Genomic DNA, 21,304 nt, shown 5'->3' with positions numbered 1-21,304 from the left:
TTTGGTGACCCCTAGTTCTTGTATTATGGGAATAAGTAAATAACTTTTTCTTATCCACTTTCTCCACATCACTCATGATTTTATACACCTCTATCATAGCCCCCCTTAGTCTCCTCTTTTCCAAGCTGAAGAGTCCTAGCCTCTTTAATCTCTTCTCGTATGGGACCCTCTCCAAACCCCTAATCATTTTAGTTGCCCTTTTCTGAACCTTTTCTAGCGCTAGAATATCTTTTTTGAGGTGAGGAGACCACATCTGTACACAGTATTCGAGATGTGGGCGTATCATGGATTTATATAAAGGCAATAATATATTCTCAATCTTATTCTCTATCCCCTTTTTAATGGCTCCTAACATCCTGTTTGCTTTTTTGACCGCCTCTGTGCACTGCGTGGACATTAAACTCGGTATTTCACAAAAGTTGTCCAACACTTGATTAGAAAAATACTCTTTTTCTACACGCCAGCAAAATATGAAAAGTGTGAAACTAGTAAAAGTAAATCCTTAGCAAGCTGAACATTTCTGTCATGAAAGAGAATGGGTTGCCCATTAGAAGTCGGTGAGGTAGTCACTCAGGGCAAAACTCTTGGTAAAAAAGAGCGAATGCCATTTAGATAACCACCATGAATGTTATTACAGCACTGCAACAGAGCACTGGGCCTTCAGTAAGTATGCGTCCTAGTAGTGCTCCTGTTATGGCCCTCGGGCCCTTTAAAACTGGGCGCTGTAGTTGTTGGTCACATGCCTGCTCACAGTCGCGTATAGGAACTTCCTGCCTCTTAGGCAGGGATGCAGACAGCAGAGACGCAGGGTCACACAGACAAGGGGAAGGGGTGGTGGGGATCTCCACATCTGCCACCTGAAATGGATGAAATTTCAGGAAGATGGAGCCAGCTGGGAAAGAAGCCTCAACTGGGGAGAACTGTGAAGTCCTGGAAAAAGGGCTGTGAGAATGGTGAAGCCCGGGAGACAAAGGCTAAGACAAGGGTCAGCAATCTTTCGGAAGTGGTGTGCCGAGTCTTCATTTATTCACTCTAATTTAAGGTTTCGCGTGCCAGTAATACATTTTAACGTTTTTAGAAGGTCTCTTTCTATAAGTCTATAATATATAACTAAACTATTGTATGTAAAGTAGATAAGGTTTTTAAAATGTTCAAGAAGCTTCATTTAAAATTAAATTAAAATGCAGAGCCCTCCTCCCTGGACCAGTGGCCAGGACCCAGGCAGTGTGAGTGCCACTGAAAAGCAGTTCAGGTGCCACCTTCAGCACACGTGCCGTAAGTTCTCTACCCCTGGGCTAAGACAAGACTCTTGGGGTCCTGAGGCTGTTTTTGGTTGCTTCGTTTTGAATCATGGCTTTAAATTACTCAAGAAAAGCCTTGAGCAAAGGAATCGGGGCTGTGCAATTGTTTGGAGCATGATTTCATCTCCCCTGGACGATGGATCAGCTGAGCAGTTTACATGGGTATTGTGAGGCTAATGGCCCAGATCCACCTCAGGAAGACAGGTAGCCCCAGTGGAAGACTGTAGAGTGAACAGGGTTTTCCTGGTTCTAAATGCAATGGCTGAGATTGGAAGAGGGCTCTGTGTTAAACACAGTGAGGGAGCAGAAAGAGTCTCTATGGGTCCCTGGAGAGAAGCAGAGGCAAAAAGATAGGTGGTTCTTGGGACAAAGGCTGGCATGCCTTATCTGGCAGTTCTGCTGAAGAGGGCTGCCTATATACTGTTTGTTCTTGTTGCTGTTCGTGGAATCAGGAAGGGCGTAAATTTCTGCAAAGAAACAAGTTGTGCTAGGAAACATCCTAATTGTGTCAATCATTTCTCATTCAAATGAAAAACACCCGGCAAAGACCTGAATTTTGGCTACCCTGGGCCAAAGGGACAATAGATTCATAGATTCCAAAGCCAGAAGGGACCATTGTGAACACCTCGTCTGAACTCCTGTATAAGACAGGCCATAGAATTTACCCAAAAATAATTCCTACAGCATATATTTTAGCAAAACATCCAATCTTTATTTTAAAAAGGTCAGTGATGAAGCATCCACCAAGACCCTTGGTAAATTGTTCCAATGGCTAATTACTCTCATCATTAAAAAATTATATTTTATTTCCAGTCTGAATTTGTCTAGCTTCAACTTCCAGCCATTGGATTGTGTTATACCTTTCTCTACTCCACTGAAGATCCCATTATTAAATATTTGTTTCCAATATAGGTACTTATAGGCAGTAATCAAGTCACCCCTTAATCTTCTCTTTGTTAAACTAAATAGATTGAATGTGTCATTACAAGGCATGTTTTCTAATCCTTTAGCCATTCTCATGGTTCTTCTCTGAACCTCTCCAATGCATAAACATCCTTCTTGAATTGTGGACACCAGGACTGGACACAGTATTCCAGGGGAGGCCGCACCTCTCCCAAATACACAGACAATCTCTCTGCTCCTATTCAAGAGTTCCTTGTTTATGCATCCCAGGATCGCTTTAGCAATTTTGGACTTAGCATCACACTTGGAGATCATGTTCTGCTGATTATCCATCATAACCCCAAAATCTTTTTCAGAGTCACTGCTTCCCAGGATAGAGTCCCTCATCCTTTAAGTATGGCCTACATTTTTTGTTCCCAAATGTATCTACATTTACATTTAGCTGTTTAAAACACAGATTGTTTGCTTGGACTCAGTTTACCAAGCAATTTAGCATGCTCTGAGTCAGCGACCTGTCCTCTTCCTTATTTACCATCCCCCAATTTGTGTCATCTTTAAATTTTATCCATGCTGATATTATGGTTTCTTCTTGGTTATTGATAAAGATGTTAAATTAGAGTAAGGCTAAGAACCAGTGTCTGTGTGACCCCACTGGACATGATTCCCTGTCTAAAGTTACATTTTGAAATCTAACAGTTAATCAGTTTTTAATCTATTGAATGTGTGCCATGTTCATTTCATATTGGTCATGGTTTTTTTTTAAATCAAAATGTCAACGGACACCAAGTCAACAGCTGTATTACATCAACACTATTACCTTTATCAACCAAACCTGTGTACCTGTGTTCTCATTAAAAAAAAAAAAAAAAAAAAAAAAAAAGATATCAACTTAGTTTGACAGAATCTATTTGCCATTGATCACACTGCTCTCCTTTAATTCTTTATTAATAAGTCCTGTATCAGCCACTCCATTATTTTTCCCAGGGTTGATGTGAGGCTAATAAGACAACTCAGGTAATTATAAGCCTATTAACCTTTTTTAAAAAGTTTGGCACAACATTACCTTTCTTCCAGTCTTCTAGAACTTGCGTAATGTGCCTAGCTTATTGAAAAGTCAACATTAATGGTCAAGCAATTTCCTCATCCAGCTCTTTTAAAACCCTTGGCTGCAAAGTTATTTGGACCTGCTGATTTAAAAATGTCTATTTATAGACATAAACAACTTTCAGATATATAAGTGGAAAAGTAAAGAGTGTTATCACTATATGATGAGACTGCATTGTCTGTTTTTCCCTCAAATACAGAACAGAAATATTTATTGAACACCGCTTCCTTTTTCTGCATTATTGATAATTTTACCATTTTCATCTAGCAATGGCCCAACACCATTGACAGGATTCTTTATGTTCCTACCTTATTTTTAAAAACATAGTCTTATTGTCCTGACCTCTGCTGGCCATAGATTTCTCCTTGTATCCCTTGGCTTCTCTTATCAATTATCTATAGTTATCCTAGCTTCTGAGTTATATTAATTACTATCAACTTTCCCTTTTTTAATAGCTGCCTTCATTTCGCCTCTAAACTAGGTTTTTTTTTTAAACAAAGCACAGCCTTCCTTCCTCAGTTGTGGGATTGTGGATTTTCAGGCATGTAGTAAAGTGTTCCTAAATTATCCCAATTACTCTTCACACATTCTTCCCATTAAATTCTTCCTCCCAGCTGATTTGGCTCAGAATTGTTTTTAGCATTGTAAAATGGGCCCTATTAAAGCCAAGTATATACAGTACTAGGGTGGACTTTATTCTGCCTGCATATTATATATGTGATCAAGCCATGATCACTTATACCTAAGTTACCATTAACTTTTAGTCATGTAATCAGTTCCTCTTTATCTGTTAGGACAAGGAAGGTCTAATTTAGAATTCCCCTCTGTTGGCTGGAACACTTGTTGAGTTAGGAAATTGCAATCTATAATGTTTAGAATGCTACTTTAAAATTTAGCATGCCAATTGGAACTGAAAGAATCTATGTGGAAGTTCAACCCAATTAGATCTTTATCAACTGAAGAAATTGATGTTTTTGGTGTAAATGCATGTATAAAAAGAGTATCTGTTTTAAATTAGCACCAGGAAAGGCAGGATCTGCTTCACTGACAAATTCTTGGACATAATATTTTGTGTAAATTTTGGTGCACCTCTCTCACCCTTCATTCATCTTTGTCATTTATGACAAAGTTCTTCTGGTCAAGGACTTGGACTACCTTGCACATCTGCCCTGGACATGGCACATTCATATGCTACTAATGTACAAGAAAGAAAGAAATTCTGCAGGGCGCTTCCTACTCCACTCTTGCTGATTTCCCTAGGAGTTAACAGTGAATGACAATTCATAGGGTGTAGTCAACACACTGCAGGATCAGGTCCAAAGGCTGCCTTTGTGCATGTATCTAGTAACAACAGAGGTCAAGACTCATGAGGCAACTATACTAAAAACTTCTCGGGTGGCAAAACAGACAGGGCCTTTTGGCGTGAAGCCTCAACCTATGTGCGTATCTAATTAAACTTCACATCATATAATATGTTGCTGCTTCTGCAGTTACCACAGAACTACAGCAATTCATGAGGCTTCTATGGAGTTAAAAAGACATCATATAATGAGACACACAATTTATCCAAAAATTCATCCAGAGACCTTTCCAAATAGCATCTAGTGTCACAAGCAACTGTCCTCAGGAATGCTCTCTCTAGTCCTGGGATCAAATTTTGTGCTCTTTTACTTGTACAATTCCACTAAATTTCATAAGACTGCATGGGTACAAGTCAGCACTGAATGTGGCTCTGAGTTTTGCCAAAATAAACTGTCAACTGTTTAGATACATTGGCTTCCTCCATTTGCTGATGTTACTAGTCTGGTTCTCTGACAAGAGGCAAATTTTGACCAAAAGCAACAACGTGGCTCACGCCAGATATCAAAAGACAGAGTTAAATATGTTTGAACAATGCATTTAATACTCACATCCTATTTGCTTTCCTATTCAACTATACTTCACGAACAAGTTCAAAATGTAAGTAGGTGAAACTTACAAAGCTGGCCAGAGCTTGCCAGTTCTCAGGAGATAAAGAATCAAAAAGTTAACTTTGCTTTCAAGAGGATTCTGGATTGTTGCTTCAGTGAGTCTGCTTTCAGACTGGCACATATTGCCACAGAAGTCCTGGCACATATTGCCACAGAACACACACGGAGATCAGAAAGACTTTACTTAAGATTCAGAAAAGGAGATGAAAAGTAAGGATGATTAGCAGTGTTTTCTATCAAGAAGAAATGGGGGAGGGGAGACAGGCATGAGAAGAGGCCAAGAATACAAAACAGGGAAAAAAGAGAGTAGATGATATAATGAGAAAGGGAAAATATTGTCCTAAATGAGAAGGGAAGATGAAGAGAAGAGAGATCTAAAGGTTATGAAAAAAAGGAAGGCAGAGTGCCAGCTTTTGAATTTCTAAGAGAAAAGCAGCTAAGAGTATTAGAGAAATAGAAAAGGTAAAACCAGGAAAAAAATTAAGCTAGAGGAAGAAAAGGGAAAGGAATAATTAAAGAAGGAAGTAAGGGATTAATGCATGGTTTTCTTTTAAAAAATACTTAACAGCTGCCCAGTTGACCCCTATGCTTTTCTTTGTGGTTGCAGGTAGAGGCCCTGCAGTAGGAGGGAGTGGAAATGTCTCTCTCACGGGAAGTTGGAAATAGGGGGAACCTAACAACAAACAAAACAACAACTGTCCATTTACTTACATGGATCTTCACATTTAGCAAAGTGAAATAATTGTTTTAGATCTGCACTTGAATGCCCTCCCTGGAGCAGTGGCAGGATTGCACTCACCAGAAGTTCCTGTAGGACTTCTCCCAGCGCAGCCTTCCAGGGCTTGCAAGTGTGCAGCAGGACCTGAGCCACAGTCTCACCTGCCCTAACCCATCTTACCTGGGGGTATGGAAAACTAATGGCTGCACTAGCCAGCTCCCATCCTGTTTAGGTGGTGCAAACAGCCAAATAGAGCTGCTCCCTGCCTTGGACCACCTGGAGGAAGGGGGAGAAAGAGAATCTTGTACTCTCAGCGTAACTCTCTGTGCAGAAATACTGTGTGTGTGCATTGCAGGACTTCCTCCTGGATAATGCAGTCTATGCTTGGTCAGCCATTATTTGTTCATATTCTTATTGTCTTTCTACCTGTACTTACAAGTTGGAAACAGAAGATTAGAGAGCCTGGAGATAGTGTGATCACCCTCAGAGCCCAGAGACACAACAGACCCAGAACAAAGGACCCACACCCAAAACTTCCCTCCACCCAGAGTTGAAAGTATCTTGTTTCCTGATTGGTCCTCTGGTCAGGTGTCGTTTGTTAACCCTTTCCAGGTGAAAGAGACATTAACCCTTAGCTATCTATTTATGACACGCCCCCCAAATTGCAGACAGTGAGGGAACGTCACTGGCAGTGATTTCTTCCTAGAACCTTAGAATAACGAGATTAATATAACACATGCACCTTTACATATACTACTAAGTATGTAAACTACAAGACTTCTACATTTTAAGGACAATTTTTAACCAGTGGATTCTGGGAAACTTTCACGAGAGAGAGTGCATCAACGACTTTGTTAGAAGCTCCTGAAATGTGTTCAATTTCAAAATCAAAATCTTGGAGAGGACAGAATCCTGTTTAATGTGGGTAGCAGGTAGATTAATACTGAGCCATTAGAGAGGGGAAAGTTGACCTAATGCTAAAAACACGCAGAGAGTTCTCGCTATCAATAGGATAATATATTCCAGATTTTTTTTTTTAAACTGTTTCTCCATTTCTCTCTTAGTCAGGACAAAGATTTAATACTGAGACATAAGAATCTTTCCTTGCACATTTTTTCTTTTAATATTTCTTTTCCCTGGAGAACAAAATGGTTTGACTTGTATCACTGCTATCAATACCCCCACTAGTTAGCTTAAAGCTAGCCATAGTGACACCTCTGACAACAGTGTAGACGAAAGGGTGGGAAGTGTCTCACAAGAAAGGGTTTGTAACGGCCCTTTTGCAAACAATGGAGAGAAGTTTCAAGGTCTCAACCCTCCATTCCTGTGCACTCAAAATTCCAAGTGAAGGTCTCTCATTTAAATTTTATTCAATGTTCTGGGTCTCCTTTGCTGTATTTCACTAACAAAACATATAAGCATTACATATGGAAAACTGATGGGAGACCCCAACATTAACACCTACATGCCAACCACAAGAAACAAGACTTTTAAAAAAAGGGATTGGTGCACAAAGATAGGACTTTTTGTGCCTACCACAGGACTGCAATTCCAGTTACTCCAGAGTCAGAATAAGGAAATTGTCTTTAAGAAATCATGGACAAGTTTAAAAATGAGGGGATAAATTACAAAATATAAAATAAATGAATGTACTCCAACTTCACTGAACAGCGAAATCAAATTGCTATCTATTATAGTGACTAACATGGGCCAAAAGGTTAATGGAATGGAAGGGTACCTAGGAAACACCAGAGAGAAGTAATTTTGTTAAAAGAAACCAGTAACATCGTTTTCACTGTCCTAAATGGACTAGACATGTTCTAGGCTTCCCCAGGGCTGGCGCTTCCATTAAGGCAAACTAGGCAATTGCCTAGGGTGCCAGGATTTTCGGGGAGCGGCTGGCACGCGGCTCCGGTGGACCTGCCACAGTCGTGCCTGCAGAGGGTCCGTTGGTCCACGGCTCCAGTGGAGCTGCCCCAGGCATGCCTGCGGACGGTCCACTGGTCCCGGGCGGCTCCGGTGGACTTCCCACAGGCATGGCTGAAATGGCTGCGGCAGCTCCACCAGGAGTGGCGCGCGGGGCGGCGAAATGGCCGTGTGCCTAGGGCGTGAAAAACTCTAGGGCCGGTCCTGGGCTTCCCCCACTTGGAGCACTAGGAATCATGTAGCATTCCCCTCCCATTACTCCCTCCCTGCCCCCCCAAACTCTAAGCCACGTGGGCCTGGGGAAGAAAGAAATTCCAGGGAGAAGCCAGACCCAGAGAAATTCTAGCTAACAGAAGCAATAGCAAGGAGCAGCCTCAGCAGTACCTCTGCAAGGACCATCAGACACTGATAATGTCATAAAACTATTCACTACAGTTCTCTCTCAGGACACTGTCTCAAGGGACTGTTTGCGTCAACCTTCACCTACTCCCTCTTACAGTCTCTTCACCTCAGCCTCACTCCACCTGCCTCCTTATTCTCCCTTCTCCTATTGTCCCTTCCTCTGCCCTTCCAATTAGATAGTCTCCTCCTAATAAAACCAACCCAAGGTATTTTTAAAAAGAAATGTCAACCCTCACCCTATTTGCTCTGCTTGTCTGTTGGATCCCTTTCCCCTGTCCTTTGTCTATCTTGTCTATTGGGCCTGCAAGCTCTTCGGAGCAGGGATTGTCTATTATTTTGTGTGCCTAGCACAATGGCATGCTGATCTTGGTTGGCTACCTAGGCACTACTGAAATACAATCAATCTCTGCTCCACACCAGGCCTGCTAAACTCAAGTGGGACCCTTCAGCTTATGGAGCCAAGGTTTGAACTCCTGTTCATGGCCAGCTCATAGCCAGTGAAGGGTCCATGTCTATGGAACTCACTCCACTAGAGGTCAGGCTGAGTTCACATCTCACCATCTCTAGATAAAATCGCAAGATTAACTTGCTTTGGCATTTTTTCCCTAGGCACTCAAGAAGGCTCTCCTGGAGATTAACCACCACTGTCTGATCACTTTAAGCAAGTGTTATAAGAATAAGAGGATAGTTTTTCTCTTTGAAGCATAAATGACGTATTTTAAATTCTACAGATGCTATGATACAGGCTTATTATATATTTAATACAATAAAGATCCTAGTTCCAAGGTCCTTATTTGACGAATTCCCATTGGAGATCTCTGTTTGCAGAGGAGCCGTGGCTGGTGCTGAGAGCCAGCGCGGAGGCTGCTTTGGCCTTGCAAGCAGTGAGCATCTCTAGGGTGGGTGAGGGGGCAGCATGGGCCTGAGACATGGGCTGGGTGGACACACTCCTGCTGGAAGGAGCAGGGACCTGTTTGACTGGTTTGTCCTCTGCCCCAGCTCCATGAACTTCTGTCCCAGAGCCAGAGAGGGGGCTGCCTGGGACAGCAGGGGGAAGGGACAGGTGAGTGTCACAGAATCTGCCAAGAAGAGCAGCCTCTGCTGCAGGGTCAGTATGACTCAGCCAGGAAGAGGCAAGGCTCAGGGAGCTGCAGACAGGTGCTAGAGCCCAGCTCTGTTACAGAACCGAGTCCAGGCTGAGCCCCAGGAGTGAATGGATGGTTGCAGCTGCGTCTGGATGTGTATCTGGCAGGGTTCAGAGCAAGGGCTCTGGTGTGAGGGGAATAGCTGGAGTTGGGATTATGGGGCAACTAGCAGCTGGGACTTTGGAGTGTGTGTGGGGATTCAGAGCTGGGGTTTTGGGTGGACATTTGGTTTGGGAGATCCATGTTCAGATCCAATATCTTGGGCATGTTTGGCATTGGAGCTGGGGAAGTTGAAGGAATGTCTGAAGTAGGTTGTTTGGGATGTGAGTAGTATGTTTGGATCTGGGGGGTTGGATCTGGGCTGCACCCATCACTTCTCCCTGGGGTCCTATGTTTTCTACTGGAATACTGTGTCCAATTCTAGTGCCCACAATTCAGGAAGGATGTTGATACATTGGAAAGAGTTCAGAGAAGAGCTATGAGAACAATTAAAGGATTAAAAACATGCCTTATAGCGATAGACTCAAGAAGCTCGATCCATTTAGATTTACAAAGAGAAAGTTTAGGCGTGACATGATTACAGTCTACAAGTGCCCACATGGGGAACAACCATTTAATAATGGGCTCTTCAATGTGCCACAGAAAGGTATAAGGTGATCCAGTGGCTGGACGTTGAAGCGAAACAAATTCAGATTGGAAATAAGGCATAAATTCTTAACGGAGAGAGTAATTAAATACTGGAGCAGTTCAGCAAGGGTTGTGGTGGATTCTCCATCACTGACTACTTTTAAAGCAAGATTGGATGTTTTTCTAAAAGAGCTGCTCTAGGGATTATTTTGGAGAAATTCTAAGGCCTGTGTTATTTGGCAGGTCAGACTAGATTATCACAATGGTCCCTCCTGGCCTTGGAATTTATGAATATATTACTTGAAAAGAAATAATTCATGAAAACAATAAATAAGAGGGATTTGTTAAAATGACAGAATGATAGTTACTAGAGAACTGAGCTGCTTCAGGCCCGTGTCAGCGTGTGGGGGTGCCTACTGGACCAGAGGATGGATACCCAGCATGTTTCATCGTAAAGCTGACAACAGAAATACAGAGACTATATATAGTACCAATACAGTAATTGCAGTATATTTACAGGAACACCAGAAGGTTTTTTCTATAGTGTGCAACAAGAAGATAGAGAAACCTAGTTTCAAAGAACACAACAACATACTTATTTTCCTGATTTTGAACACCGTCACAGAGGTTCAAAGCAAGGAAGTGACACAAAGAAAGGTTTTACCAACCAAAATGTGTAAACCTTATTTACATACCCACTCCAAGTTCAAGTTGTTTATAAAACTAGCTCATATGTTTTCTGGGACACTGCCTCAGCCAACACCTACTAAAAAAAGTGAGAGAGAAAAATGAAATGGCTGACTCAGTCTTTGAAAAATTCAATACTAGCACTGGAGAAAATACTGTGAAAGTATTTTCAGGCATTCATGCGAATAAAAATGCAAATATTTTTCTATAATATTCACATCACACTATTAGATTTTTGAGAAAATTAGTGACTAGATCTGATCACAAAAATGTTTGCAGAAAGAGAAAATGTGGTGAATGCTTGTGCAAATATGCATTTGCAAGAGTATTCGTAACTGAAGTGCTCACGGGGCCATCATGAAAGGTTTTGTGCGTTTGGGAGTAGGTTGCCAACCCTCCTGGTTTTGCTTGGAGTCTCCTGATTTCACCAGGAGTCTCCCGGAATCATGCTACATCTCCCAGAGGCTACTGAAGCCAAACCGGGAGATTTTAGGTGCTGAAAGTCTGGCAGCACAGCAGGGCTAGGGCAGACTCCGCGCTACTCTCGAAAGCAGCTGGCACGTTCCCGAGGCCTCGGGGGGGGGGGAGGAAGAGGAGGTGGCTCCGCATGCTGCCCCCACCCCTAGCACCAACTCCGCAGCTCCCCTGCCCCAGCCCAGTGAAAGTGAGCGAGCATGGGGGGAGAGCGAGCAAGAGAGAGAGGGGGGATGGAGTGAGCGGGGCGGGGCCTCAGGGCACAAGCAGGGAAGGGGGCAGGGCAACCCTATTTGGGAATCAGTGGCTAGGAAGACAAAATATTTATGGCACATAGGTGGCCAAACACAGCACAAAACACAAAATAAGAGTTGTGAATATTCAAAGCAAGTCAGGGAGAAAATTAACAAGCAAGTTAATGTCTGAAATATGTCTGCAGAAGCCATTCATATTTATTTACATTCACATTCATAAAAAGGTGCCTATCCAGGATCCCAGCACTTCTCACATAAACCTGTGAAATCCATATGAAACCTAACAATCTAGTTCACATCTAGCAGCCTCACCATACCACAAGGATCAAAAGAAAGACACCTAACTAACCACAACGCTAAAATAAATGAAATGATTTAGAACAAACAATTCACCAAAATCACAAGTCTGTGAGTGGTTAATATACTAACACAAAAAAAGAATTACATTTGTTGAATAAGTGAATATCTGGAGATAGCTGAACCAGATCTCAACATTGACTGGAGCTATTTTCTGTGAGGGACAGAAGGACACCACACAGATATTTTGTTCTGTACCATTTCTGACAATGGCTAACAATATCTTGCCTGAAGATCATGCTAATTATGTAGCTCCAAGTAATTTACAGCTTTGGGTGTGATCAAGCTATATGGTGCTAAGCGATGGCATATGTGACAATACTGCTAACATGACAGCTTAGCAATACATTTCACTACGAGATATATTATAATCAGTATAATCATTATACAGCAGTTACCTTAGTTATGCAATGAAGCGAATTGCCTTGGCTTTTTTATATGAAGGTTACAAGTCCAACATGGTATCTACATTCTTGCCCTTTTTGCTTTAATGTCTAAAGAGTTTCCCATAGGAGCAGTGACATCTGGCATCTTGGGAGATGCTCCTTTTTCTTCTCCCTGCCTGCAAATGGAGAATGGTTAATTTTTATACTGGGTGAGATTCTGTGCTGAGCTTTGAAGAGGCCGCACACAACTCAACCCAGGAGGAGGTGGGCGAAGGTGGGCTTTAAGCCCTTCGGCCACCTTTGCACCCTCCCAACCTCAGGCTGCTCTGCAACTCCCAACACAACTTAGTTACAGCAGCCTTCCCATGCTGCCATACGGGGCGCAGCAGTTCTTGGAATCTCTGCAGTGCAGCACTTTGAAGCCTCACTTCTACACATCCTTCTGTCCTTGGTACTACAGCTTACGAAGCATTCTTGGAAGGCAGCCTTAGAGCTGTTCTTCATGGTTTCTGCACTGAAGGAATAGTCCCCCAGGCAGATCTGGGGCTTTTAATGCTCCTTGACACCACTCTGATCCCTTTACTCAGTGTCAAGGGGCAGAGTGAGGATGGGGACCTCCCCCCTGTATTTAAAGGATAATTAGGCATGTCTTAACGGCCATACTTCGGTATTTTCTATCAATGTAGTTATTTGACTGAAGATTGCTTTAAAGTGTTGATTGTGTGGATTGGTGATCTGTCAAAAAAAAACATTGTAGTATTGACTTCAAGGACAATTTATAAAATGATAAGAATGGAAACACCCAAAGGTCCAGAACTATGGCTGCATTATTAAATGCTCCTATAATAAATAAATTAAGCATCACATTCACTAAAATGGACTATGGCCTTCAGGCCCTGGGGAGGTAAGAACACCTATGCGTTACATGTAAAGGATGTTGTTCAGGTGTTATATTTAATTCCCCCACAACTCCATCCCACATTTTTTTAACCTGTAATTCTTCCTTCAGATGCGGAAATGTCCCTATGTAAAGTCTTAGAGATCCAAATAGATTTCCAGTCACAAGCTGCATTTATGTAGCAGTCATTTGCAGCAGTGACAGTGTAAGGGATGGTAATACCAAGAACAAAATATGTGGTGTACTGATTGGTAAAAGCACAACTGTTTCCCTCCCAACACGTCTCTGCAAAGTAAGCAAGAAGGCAGTAAGGTGCCTGAAAAGGCCATGTGTAGTCTCTCTCGTGATTTGAAAACATTCTATTAAAACTTGCAGCAAAGTTGATAGGGAAACGCATGTAAGACAAATACTAAAATGAGAGAGACATCACACCCATCCTATAGACACATCCCATTCTGCCAGACAATTTTGCTCCTGTCAGGTATGTCAGCCATCCTTGTTCCATCTCATAGCTGGTGATTAATTACTCTTCAGCAGAGCAACTCATCCAAGACCGGTCTTGGAAACAGAAAAACACTGAGGGAATCTTACACATCGCTGGGAAGTTCTTTGCACTACCTCTGAAACTGAAGGTAATGCAACAAATCAAGTGTAAACGTTAAGGGCAACATTTTTGATTACTGAAAGTTTGTTCAAGTATCTAAGGCCTTGCAGCAGGGGAAAGAAAAACAACAATTATGCTGGTTATATTAACTATTTAAACAGCACTGAGTACACTTTTTGCACCATGTAAATAATACAATAAAAGTTATTCTGATGGAAATGAAACTTCTTTTGAAATCAAATACACAAACAAACCTGTTCTGTGAGCAACATGATATTCTGTGACACAGTGTTTTGCTGTCCACACTTAGTCTGGGCTTTGCTTCAACAGAATATGAACTGGCCCCTCCACTGTTCTATTACAGCAGAACCTCAGAGTTACGAACACCTCAGGAATAGAGATTGTTCATAATTCTGAAACGTTCGTCACTCTGAACAAAACATTATGATTGTTCTTTCAAAAGTTTACAACTGAACATTGATGTAACGCAGCTTTGAAACTTTACAATGCAGAAGAAAAATGCTGCTTTTAATCATCTTAGTTTAAATAAAACAAGCAAAGAAATAGTTTCCCTACCTTGCAAAAAAAATTTAAGCTTCCCCTTTATTTTTTTAGTAGTTTACATTTCACACAGTACTGTTCTGTATTTGAGAGAAAGAGAGAGAAAGAGAGTGGGGGAGGGGGGAAGGTGTGGGTGGGGTGGGGTCTCTGTCTCTCTCTCTCTACTGCTGCCCGATTGCACACTTCCAGTTCCAGATGAGGTAAGTGGCTGACCAGTCAGTTTCCCGCTCTGGTGTTCATAACTCTGATGTTCTACTGCAGTTTCTTAAGTTGACAGAACCTGTAATTCATTGAATTGCTGCCATCTCTATGCTGTTTTCTTACTTCACACTATTTGTTACAGCTCTGAATAAAAACCAGACTTGCTGTAATTCTAATTTAGAAGACTAAATTATCCAGATAACGCCATATATGAATGCAATCACCAAGCATCCCTCAGTAAGCTAAATAAAATGTACTGTAGTAATAAAACAATGAGAAGCATTCTTTCAGCCCTATGCAAAGTCTGGTAATAGTTACGATGTATGGAAAAATTTAATACTATTTATTAACAGTTATGGATGTATGGATAAGTTCAGTACTATTTCACTTCTAGAGGTAAAAAATAGGATTTGGGAGCTGTTTTTCCAAAAAAAGCAAAAATTTTCTTCTGCTTCCCTTGTTCTTGATAATCAAGGTATTTATTTTCTTTGTATATTTTATTAATTGGACACAGAACAACATACAAATAGGAGTAATAGTATTAAAGAATAAAACAACATCAAAACTGCCATTCTTAAAATACTGAATGGTTCAGAGGGCTGCTAATGAGATATATTTCTAGATGACCTAGTCAAATCTGGCCAAAGTCAGTAGTGACTGAAAGATGGGTGGGCTCTATGAAGTAAGCTGACAGTTAACACTAATAAGAGGCTCTGCTGAGCCCTTACTCATGGCAATACATAATTTACACAATATAGCCCTTAATATGTATCAAGATTAATGCAAAAATAAAATTAAATGGAGCATGTGTGCATAACAAAACATAAAAACTTTACAAGTCACAACATGTCCCCAAACTAGAGGACTGGTTTGTGTTCCCATTTTGACTCTCCAATATTTGTTAGTAAGCCTGTGAACATAAGCACATGATAGTTTGTGCAAGCTAACTGAGATTAGTGAAGACAGAGCTTGGCATCCAAGTCTGCGAAATTCTGATTGTAAATATATGCAAGTTTTCAATCTAGATCGCCAGCCTAAACTTAGAGACATTTTGTACAACAAATCAAGTACTGATTTAGGTCATGATTCTGCGAACACTTACATACTTGCTTAACTTTACTTATGTGAAGAGTACTATTAACTTCAATGAGTTACTCACAGGAGTAAAATGAAGCATGTGCACAAGCGTGTGTTGGATCTGGGCCTAAGTGTGGTCAGCTTTGTTTATTTTTTTAAGAATATATTTAAAATTAAAATATAACAATAAGAAACCAGTTTGGCCATTTCTTGTCTTTTTCAATGGATTTTTTAGAAGGGGTTAGGAGGTACCAGATGAGTATACAACACATAGCGTTTCTCAAAGTGAAGGATGTGAAAGACTAGCTAGGAGGGGCATGGATGTGTATGGAAAATGTGGAAGATGCATCATTTAAGTAGGGTTGGCTTTTAATACCACATGGCAGCATATAATTTTCATGAAGGGAGCTGAACTTTCAAAAATATGGAAAATGCAGCAGCAGACCTGGATTTTACATACTTAACAGAACCCCTTTAACCAGCTGTTTCTGAAAATCAGGAAGATCTGGGTTATAAGGGACTATATGCTTATCCTCTGTCCAAAATCTGTGGCCAGTTGACCCCTTTTGCACAATTAGGCCAAGAATTAGTGATCTGATTTTAAAAAGTGTTGAATATCCAGCTATTCCCATTGTATTTAGAAGCCTAAATATGGATTTAGAAGCCTGACTTTAGTGTCCTATTTTTGAAAATCTTGGTTTGAATAGTTTTTTTGCTACTGTAGATAGTGATTTTCTATTCACTGTATGCCTATATATTTTAATTCAAATATTAAAAGTCTGACCACTCTCCCTAAAAAAAGTGAGGATACTCAGAATTAAAGCAAAAACTATGAGCTCTGTTTCTCAAAGTTGGACCTACATTTTGCAGTATAAGTGGCACACAATATAAACAAAAAAATCCAGATAAACAAACAAACCATCCAACAAACTTGTATCTTGGCATGGAAGATCAGTTACCAGAAGAAGTTTCAGCCTTAACTGTGAACTTCCTTTTTTCCAGTTGACAATCTGAATCACAATTTTTTTTTTTTTTTTTTTTTTTAAACTCCTTCAGCTCCATGACTGCCCACTGGAAAAAGTTCCCAGGATCTCTCCCTCCGACTGCCCTGCCCATTGTACCCTCTAATTCCAATATCGAGCAGAAGTTAGGAGCTCCACCTGCACAATTGTGGAGGGGAAGGAAGGTGCAGTGTGACACTCTGACTATTCAGATGCAGTCCATACAATGAAAAAGTTTAAGAATCTCTGCCCTGCTAAGCCATACAGAGGTTGCGCCAATCATGACCTTCTTTATAGCTACATGGGATCTACAGATAAAAAACAACCCATCCTTTACTGTTGTGTCTTTTGCTCTTCACACAATAAAAACAATACCAAGAAATCTATATGAGCACAGCTGGGTCCAAATAACTGTGGTCATTAATGATAGACACGCATGCCAGGCCTCACTACATACATGCTGCTACTCTTGTTTCGGGCAGGTTCTACAACATAGAACACAGCGAGCATGAGAGGACTCAAATTAACAGCCCTACTCCCATATGCTACATTTACGAAATCCTGATGAGGCAGTAGTCCAGTCCCAAGCACCTTGCCATGGCAGAGCAGAAGACATCACTGAAGATCTGGGCTTAGTGATACATGAGGCGCACAGCCTCCCTATGCCAGCATCCAGTCACTCTCCCCAGAGCAACGGAACTGCACCAGAACTGCTGCTGTCGGCGTGCTTTGCGGCTCCGGAGGAGGGGGAAGAATTTGCTCTCATAAATAATATATGATGTGACTGTATGGTGTAAACCTCCCTTTTTTCCACCCCCCAACCCTCCTGCAAATTCAAATCTGTGGATGTACAGATGTTGGAGATGAAAATATATATAAACTACAAACTTCAACACTTTGGAAACTAAATCCAACAGGCTTTGGCCTTTTTCAGTTCTTTTGACTATCTATTTCTGTGTGTTCTCTCTGCAGAAGTAAAAGTAATCAGAACAAAAAAAACCCCTGTAATTCTAAGAGCTGACTCTTCAGAACCTCTTGCACAGAAAAGCCATGTGCTTATGATATTTCACTCCAACTCTAACTTCCTAAAATGCAAAGGAATTTAAATGTGTAAGTCTCTTAGCTTTAGCTGAAGATATGCGCATGCAATAAGACAGGTATAATTGTTCACAGTAATATCTTAGTGAAATCATTTAATGTAAACATTTGCTAACACTGCACTTTAAACACTCCATATCAGAGTTGTTGGAACTGTCAGTAGAAATTACACATTTAGACATTTGCTTCCTTTGTCGTACATTCCTTGAATATTTACACATTCAGGATTATCACTGGTCCTGAATTAAACAAGTTATCCTAACACCCAAAGTATTGACTAGCAGTTGCACTTCGCCATGGAGATCACTTCCAAGGGGTTGTTATGAGTTACACAAGTTATCCCCTTTTACCACTGAAGAAGTGGGGAAAAAATCTTAAAGAAATGTTCTCATACAGTTTTTCTGTTGGGATTAATACAACAAACTTTTTATTTGTAATTCTGAGGCTTTGCTTACTATATTTGCAGTAGTTTTACCATACCCTAATTATTTAATAAGTAAGTTAAGTCTTCTAGAAACCTACTTGTGACTTTTTCTAAACTTTAACAGCTTCATGGGAATAATTATTAGGGAAAAAATCCTGCTCGGAACAAAGTCCCACTAAACACTGGATTTAGCCGTTGATTGCCTCCAAAACTATACAGTTACTCTCATTTTACTCATACATTAATTTCTGGTTCGACTTGCCACCACAAAAAAATCCTTATTGAAATGAACAGGGAGTTTTGTGTAGAAAATCAATGGCAGAATATGGCTCATTCATAAGAGGGAAGGGTTATTACTTTATGGTACAATCTACTGATTAAGTAGTACCCTACCCTGAGAGCAGTACCATTCATTTTAGTCTGGTACTGCTCAATGTGAGAACTGATATCAGAATCTGGCCCTTAAAATTAAAATAAAAATGAGGAATGATCCTACACATATCCAGCATTAAAAGTCTGCTGATTTCAATGGTTGCAGTTGATCTTTGATTTTTCGTGGCCTTTTGACCATGATCAAGTGAACTGTGAATTTGCTCTCTGGTACTTCATCTGGGGGGGAAATATCCTGCATTTGCAACAGTATGGACTCAGTTGGCCTGATTCTCCTATCACACTGGTGTAAACTGGGAGTTACTTCATTGTAATCAATGCCATTAAATTGGTATGCGAGTACAAGTCCTCTAATCTTAGTGCTATGATAGAAAAGCCAATATATGGAAAGAAAACATGAAAATTATTCACCTATGTATTCCCACTTCTAAGGTCAGCTGCTGAATTTATGACTCACTTCACTATCTAAGATTACAGAAACTTTAAAGAAAAAAATCAGTAAAATACATATAAGTAAGTTTATGGGTATTTGATATATTCTTAATACGAACCAGAGCCTTAATTTGCTGTAAATTTTTTTTGTACTTTGTTTTGTACTCTGCGTGTCAAACTACTTTTACTATTTTTCTGAACAACATTCATGTTTTTCTTTTGCTAAGAAAATATTGCTACAACACTGACTGTAATGACTGACATCAACGATGTCTAAATTAAACACCTGTGCATGTGCACAATCCATACATCAACAGCACATGTTCATGTCAATTTCTTTTCCACATACAATATTTGATACACAGATGCTCAGATACTATGGTGATGAACATGATATAAAAAAACTAATCAACATAAAGGTGCAAGTTAAGAGGCAGCCTGCACTTTTAACCTTAAAAAGGATAAAATTCTAATCATATGAGTCATATATTGCATCTTTACCTCTGTTATGCACTTGCATTCAGTAACACTATTTACTTCAATCAGTGTTGTATATTTTGTATTTTTGCATCATCATTTGTAGTCATACAGGGAAAGCCTGTTGTCATTTGACATATGGTTGTGCAACACTAGCAAAATTCAGTCTCCTCAGTTGCCATCAAACCAAAAATGGTAAGTTCAGTTCATATATCCCATGCAGAGTTTGAGTTTCTAGGTTCATGCTTACCTAGGAGCAGTGCTGGAAAATTCTGGCCTATGGCAACTGAGGTGAATAATTACATTTCTCTAGGGACCCAATCCTGTTAAGTACTCAGCACCTTCAGCATGATGAAAATAGTTCCTTTGGGGGAAAATGGGGAACAAGGCCCTCCAATCCTGCAGTCTTTTCATAGGAAATTTCCTAAGATATCAAAGGAAGTTTTCCATGAGGACGGATGAAGAACTGGAGAAGGTGGAACTTGGCGGCATCCGGACACCAAACCCAATGCCCAGTATGAATCAGGAGTTAAGTATAATGTTAACTAGGAAACAAATTTATTCCAAGCCTTCCCTCTAAGATGAGACCTTGGATACAGAAGGGGTTGGTTTTTTTGTTTTTGTTTGTTTGTTTTAGGGAGAAAGGTGAGGGGAAGAAAATTGGCTGGAGAAGGGGATATGTGGGAAATGAAATTGGTGATTGAAATAATAAAAGTTAAAATAAAACATTCCTTTGGGAACATCACAACCTGCTGTGCAAATAGAGAATGTGTGATGATCTCCATGCTATTAATATGCAGGATTAGAAGATTCTGGAATGTTATATGAAGAATTTGGGGAGAGCTGATAGCAGGCTTTGAGTTTAAAGTGTGTAAAGCCTCTAATCTTCTTCAGCTCTGCATATTTTCCACATCTGTGATAAATGATCTTCAAAAGAGGTGTGGTGTGGCACCCAAAACAAGCAGATTCAACAAAAAGTAACACAGAGTTGCCACTCTGATTTTCACAGGATTGTGACATATCGTGTAAGGCTAGCCCTTGCACTCCCTCCTCACGCACACAAGTGCCACAATTTATTTCTGGTAAGAAGAAAAGGTCCTTCTTTAAAGCTATCATCATCATCACCACCATCATCATGACAGAATTCTCTATCTTGGGGTCTTGTGCTTCCACAAAGAACTCTCCTAGCTCACAAAAGTATGGCCCTCCAAAGGACTAGTAGATATATCCCTCCCCCTTTCCATCCACTTAACCTGCCAGCAATTGTCCTACTTTGAACCAAAACATATAATGTCACATAATGATAAACTGTCACAACATTAACTTTCGGAGGAATAAAAACCATTTTTTTATTTTAAATTAAATATATTTAATAATACATTAAATAAACCTATTTAAAATTAAATACGAAATGATGATGACCTATGTTAAGGCCAAAACTTACTATATTCTATGAAAATCATTTAAATTAAAAATTGATATATTAAAGCAGTACACGTTTGCTGCCAAGTTTTAAAGAAAGTCAATCCCCTGAACTGAAGGAATTTATTGGCTAAGCACCTGGACCCAGAGTTTTTGGAAGTGCTCAACCAGCTTTGGACAGAAGCGGACTCTTCTGGAGATGGAGAAAGAATATTTTCTTCATTTCAATTTATTGAACTAGTTCAGTTTAATGGACAGTTTATTCAAAGCTGAGAAACCACCTTTGAAAAGGCAGGCAGTTTGTTTTCCTCTTTCAATCTATTAATAAAAACAGCATGAGAGGATGAGATTCACTAGTTTTCAAATCTTGAAGGACATGGTGACCAGAAACAATTAGTTGAATTTACTGACTTCAGATAATACTTCCTTTGTTTAATAAATCAGTTTGTTTTAAACAAAAAAAC

The 21,304-nt window shown here is 40.3% G+C and overlaps 1 protein-coding gene across 3 annotated transcripts in view; it reads right to left on the bottom strand.

Moving 5' to 3' along the window:
* STOX2 (storkhead box 2) overlaps positions 1-21,304 on the bottom strand; it is a 242,163-nt gene that overhangs the window by 62,804 nt on the left and 158,055 nt on the right. Inside the window, exon 2 of one of the 3 annotated variants that reach the window (XM_032769319.2) lies at positions 12,268-12,431. The exons of the other annotated variants lie outside the window; for them this stretch is intronic. The gene's annotated coding sequence lies outside the window, so the exon portion shown is untranslated. The remainder of the gene's footprint in view (positions 1-12,267; positions 12,432-21,304) is intronic. 3 annotated transcript variants of the gene reach the window in all.

Source organism: Chelonoidis abingdonii, chromosome 5, assembly GCF_003597395.2.
Source record: "Chelonoidis abingdonii isolate Lonesome George chromosome 5, CheloAbing_2.0, whole genome shotgun sequence".
Taxonomy (NCBI): Eukaryota; Metazoa; Chordata; order Testudines; family Testudinidae; genus Chelonoidis; species Chelonoidis abingdonii.
The sequence above is the reverse complement of the archived record's forward strand: the minus strand, read 5'-3'. Positions and strand labels throughout refer to the sequence as shown.